Source organism: Lactuca sativa, chromosome 1 (assembly GCF_002870075.4).
Source record: "Lactuca sativa cultivar Salinas chromosome 1, Lsat_Salinas_v11, whole genome shotgun sequence".
In the NCBI taxonomy this organism is placed as follows: domain Eukaryota; kingdom Viridiplantae; phylum Streptophyta; class Magnoliopsida; order Asterales; family Asteraceae; genus Lactuca; species Lactuca sativa.
Window position 1 is genome coordinate 33,003,077 of NC_056623.2, and position 6,000 is coordinate 33,009,076.

Genomic DNA, 6,000 nt, shown 5'->3' on the forward strand with positions numbered 1-6,000 from the left:
TATACTATGATACAAATATAATAGATCTCTACAGCATAACAACATACTATAATGTAACCGTATATACAAACTACTAGGTCGGCGTTGGTGCAATTATATCTAAACTATTATAGGAATCAATACTCAAGTCATCATTGTTGCTATTAGAAACACAAACTACAGTTTCATTAATGTCTGTTGCAATAAGAAGTTTTAAATATAAACCATCTTTATAAACTAGAATTGTCACCCTTCCATTATGAAATGAAAATTGATATTCATGTTTATACAATGCATAAAATGAAATTTTGTTTTTTTTACATCTCTTAAGAGTAATATAAAGTAACTAGATCTATCCTAACTCCATTACTAAGCATAAGCTCAAAATCCTCAATCATGTGACACCTGTCCATTCCAATGATTAGATTTAGCTCTTGATGCTAAGCTTCCTTCTTTCCTATAGATCCTACGATACCATACAAATGTGTTTACCACATCACTCATCAAGGAACCACAAACTGGATGTATTTGGAGTTTTATCATTCAAGTACTCGGTGTAGAGTCAAACATTTGACTTTACCATCTCAAAATACTCAGGGTAATCTTCGTTTCCTATGATCCTTGTCGTTGAATTAATTGCAACTTTCCTCTTTTGAATCATGGTTATATAGAATAGAGGACACACAAATTCCATTCCTTCTTAATGGGAAGTTTCAGACATAACCGTTCCTTTAAATTTATGATTCGAACGTTTCCTCTTTTTTTCATAGAACATTCAGAAAGAAGATAATTGGAACTGTAAAAGAACTTTATTTCGTTTCCACTTTCCTTAATTTATAGAAGTTTAAAGAATTCCATCAATGTCTATTCGGGCTGCCCTGGATCTATTGGCCTTCAATCTCCACTGGTCCGCCTCAACCCAACCACACATAACATTACATAACAACATGTAACGCTCGTAGATTCGGGCTAGTCAATTTAGAGACGATAAGCATCAAAAGTGACTATTTGATAAAAAGACTATTTAGAATCAATAATCTTAATTAAGTTGTAGTGGTCATGACAAGGGTTCCGGATATATGAAGAATGCCGAAATCCGAGTTATAACGAAGAAGTTATGACCTGTCAAAGTTTCGTGACAGAACTGGCACGACACAGCGCGACGTAAATAGTGAATTTACGTTAGAGCAATATTTGGCCCTAGCGATCTAAATGAAAGTCGTAGAATATGTTAAACCGACAACGTGCATAAAAATAATGTCTAAATCTGACTTCATATGAGGAAGTTATGATTTTTTCTAAGTTTCAGCTTAGTAGTATCCAGCCCGAAGTTCGAATATGAAATCGAGTGATTTCTAGCCAAAACGATCTAAACGAGAATTGAAGATCTCATCGATAGTAGTCCAACGGTAAAAAGACAGACGAAGACATACGTCAGATGAAGGAGTTGTGAATTCCTAACGGAGTTTTCCTGTCCCGACCTACTAAAATAATATAATAAAAGTTAAAGTCAAAATTAGCCGACGAAGTCTAAAAAAGAGTTGTAGAGCATAATCTCACCTACACGTGTATATAAAGAACGTTGAAAACGGAGCTCGCATGTAAAAAAATATGAATTTCTGAAGTTCAGAACACAAACTTCGAGGTTGTGTTAGATCTCACGACGTGAGCACAGTGTTCACGACATGAGCACATACTAGACACCCTCCAGAGCAAGTGGACGAATGACGAACGCAGTAACCTACTAGGCTCAGGACGTGAGCATTAGAAAATCACGACGTGAGTACAAATGTTGGCCCTATAAATAGAAATCGAGGGTCAGTCGAATTTGATTGCTACATCTCTTCTCTCTCACTCCCGATACCCTCTATAGCTATCCCGAAGTACCCCCGAAGCCCCAGTATCATCCCGACACCCGAAGCGAGTCCCGAGGCCCCGAAGATCCCGAGAAGAGAAGAGATTCAAGCCGAAGCTCTGCCCGCGAGAAGCCCGATGTTTTAAAACAAAGCATAAACAAATCGGTCTTTTTCTGGCCGTGAAATTGGGGATGTCAACATTGGTATCAGAGCATTAGTTTAAGCGAACTAGGAATTTGTAGGATTTCTAGACTTAAACTTATAATGTTAAGTGAAGACTGTGAGATTAATGTCTGCCATGTTTTAGACACGAGCACTAGTATATTTTAGGAAAGATGCCTAAAAATTTTTTATGTGCTAAATGCTATATGTTTGCCATAAATGATATTGTTTGTTCGGATCTATGGTCTGTTGCTGACCGGATATGGAAACCTTATGTGTTTAGGATTCTAAGAGTACGGCTACGATATTAGAACTAGCATGTAAACATTTCGGAGTGATAAGGATGATTCGAACGTCTATCAAAATAGAGATCTAAATTCACCTTATTCGATGTATAGATCAAAAATGGCAAGAACCAGAAGTGGGCTGGAAACGTGAATGAAAACAGGAATCGACCACCTATGGTTGAGCAAGTAGCTGTGGTAGCAGCAGTACCTGAGCCAATGACAATGGTTGGGGTATAAGAGATGATTCAAATGATGTTGGACCGTTAGATGGAGGAAACCAAACGTTTGCTTCAGCATAATCGTGAAGGACTTTCAATGCCGATTAAACAACCTGAATTGAATGAAGGGCAGTCGGAAGGAGGAAACTTCGGTGGGATTATTGGTCAAGATAACCCACCAATATTTAGGCAAAACAACCAGGATGGAGGAAACGACGGACGTGGATGCAAGTACAAGGACTTCATGGCATCCAAACCACCGTGTCTATCTAAAAACCCGACACCAGTGGAAGTTATGGACTGGATCTCCGATATGGAGAAAATGTTTGAGAGTTGCGAGTGTAGCAACATACAGAAGACCACTCTCACGATTCCACTGTTAAAGTCTGGAGTGTTGAGCTGGTGGAAGCTATTAGCTGGTTCGATGTCCAAGGGAGAGGCTAGCAAGATGTCTTGGGAAGATTTTATAATGCAACTGAAAATGCAATACAACCCTGAGCAGGATCTTCTGGAAATCAACAATGAGTTCCATAATCTGAAGAAGGGAAGATTGAGCGTCACTGAGTACGCTATTAGTTTTATGGAGAAGATAAAGCTTGTTCCTTATCTGGTTCCAACTGAATTCTCCAAGGTTAACAAGTTTGTCCGTGGATTACCAGCGGGCTTTGGTTCGATGGTCAACCAAGCAACCACTTTGAAATCTGCCATTTGGGCTGCTAAGAACGTCGAGACCCATATAAGGGAAAATGTAACGCTTGTAGATCCGGGCTAGTCAATTTAGAGATAATATGGGTCGAAAACGACTTTTCGACAAAATATTATTTAGAATAAATAATCTTAACTAAGTTGTAGAATATGTCTCAAGGGTTCCGTACATATAAAGAACGCCGAAATCCGAGTTATAACGAAGAAGTTATGACCCGTCGAAATTTTACGGCAAAACCGACACGGCACCGGGAGACGTAAATAGTGAATTTACGATAGAGTGATTTTTAGCATTAGCAATCTGAATGAAAGTTGTAGAATATGTTAAACTGAGAACATACAAAAAAAAGAACGCCCAAATATGACTTTGTATGAGGAAATTATGAATTTTCTAAGATTTGGCATAGAAGTGCACGACCCGAAACTCGAATTTTAGTTCGAGCGGTTTTTGGCTTACGCGACTTAAATGAGAGTTGGAGATCTCATTAACAGAAACTCAAATGTAAAAAATATAGACGAAAACGGAGTTCGTATGAAGGAGTTACGAATTCTTCGCAGGCATTTAACAGTCTAAACGCCTCCTACTGTTAAATTTGAGATCGGTCGAGAATTAGCCGACAGATTCTAAATGAAAGTTGTAGATATTGATTTTAACTATGCATTGAAAAAAAGAACGTCGAAAACGGAGCTCGTATGCGAGAGTTATGATTTTTCTAAATTTGAAGGCTGATATGCGATAAGGGGTGACGTGGCACCACCAGAATTGGACACGTGGCACCACCAGAAGGCTGCCACATGCCCCAACTCGGTGAGTAGGTCCTCCTACTCGGCGAGTCATCTGTCATCACCCCTATAAATAGAGGCGTCGGGTTCCCTCACTTCCTCACACCTTCAAACCCTTATTTTTCTCTCTAGTTTCTCTCTCTAAACCCCCTACCCCCCCCCCCCCCCCCTAAAAGCCTAGGTAAACCCCCTAGCATCCGAAGGAAGCCCCAAGGCTCCCGAAGTCCCGAGAAAAGAGGCTTTTGGCTTGGAAACGCTGCTCCAACGAAGCCCGTTTTTCGAGAAAACCCGTTGTAAGTGAGATATGCCTACCCTATCTTTAGTATAACTTATGTTTCGATATCGTAATGCTATTGGGACCTTATAAGGAGTATTTGGGCTATTATTATGGGTTATATAAGTATTGTTTAACGCTTATATAATAGTAATAATAGTTAGACTATTAATTAGTCTTGTTAAACGTTATACTAAACTCTAGTGGTAATGATACTATGTTTCGTCAGGGGATAATTGTTTTAAGAATAACGAAGTGCTGTCGGAGTGCCACTTCACCACCTTACCAAGTGAGTGGATAGTTACTTTCATCTTACACATAGATATTAAGTATTTTATATAAATTACGTGCTATGTGTGCATATTATTTGAATACTTGTTGTCTATGCTGGATGAACGATTTTATACATGTTTTAAAAGATTTAGACGGTATATTAATTTTATATCTACATATATGTTGGGATAAAACATGGGTAGATGAAATAGTTGATGTGTGATAAAATAAAATGATGAGAGATACGTGATGATAGGAAGGTGATGATAATTAGGTGATGATGAATCGGTGATGTAGGATGAAAGATATTATAACCTTGTTCGATAATGTAGTCATCTACCAGGGTGTAGATGGTGACCACGGACTATTATAGACAACCCCGTGGAAACACCAGCAGCCTCATAACCTGTAGGTGACGAATTACGAGTTCAGGCGATGTTGTAACTACGTATTCATCCGATGATACCATAACTGTTGGATTAGGTGTCTAAGCCCATAACTATAATTGGTATGTACTTGAATTGATAACAGTACAGTCCTTTTGGGTTGCCCTCAAACCTAGCAACCAGACAAGGAAATTATGAAAGGAGAGATATTAATTTATTATAAGATTAATAAATGAATCTATTAATATGTTAAAAGATTAATATATTAATTAGAAATCATTATGTTTAATTAATAGTTAGCCAGAAATTAGTCATAATTAATTTTGGGGTTAAAAGTATTAATTATAAAGTGCAGGGACTAGTTTGCAATTAGCTGATAGTTTAATGGAAGGATCCAGAACCCCCTTAGAAGGAGGTGGACAAAAACCCTAGGGGAAACCCTAGAGAATTCGTCCAAAGGGTCCAAGATAAGGCCCTTGGGTTTTGCTTAGGCCCTAAGCAAAGGATAACTAGGGTTTCCCCTAAACCCTAGATCCTTCAACTATTTAAGGAGCCTCCTGGCTCACATTTTAGGTCACCGATTCTTTGGAAGGAATCCTGGCCGAAATTGCATACTCTCTCCATCCTCTCTCCTTCTAGTTTCCTTCTTGCTAGTTCTTGGGTGTGATTCCATTAGAGGCATTACACTTGTGGTGTTAAGCCTCCAAGAAGATCAAGATCAAGATCAAGAGGATTATCAATTGTTTGCTATAACAATTGAAAGGTATGTTAATCTTAAACCCTATTTTGTTAATTTTGAAATTAGCCTTTCTCCTCTAGGGTTCTTATTTTGCAATTCAAAGTTGTATGTTCAATAATTAAAACATAGATCCAAAGTAGGTTGCATGTGAACTTAGGAATTGTTTTCTAGTTTATATGTTTTACCTAAAACCCATCACTAACCCCTTACTATGAATTACGAGTTCAGGCGATGTTGTAACTACGTATTCATGCGATGATGCCCTAACCCTTGTTGGGCACGTATTGAGGGAGTAATCTCTGAATCAATATTGTTTATGTGATGTAGCCGATGATCCT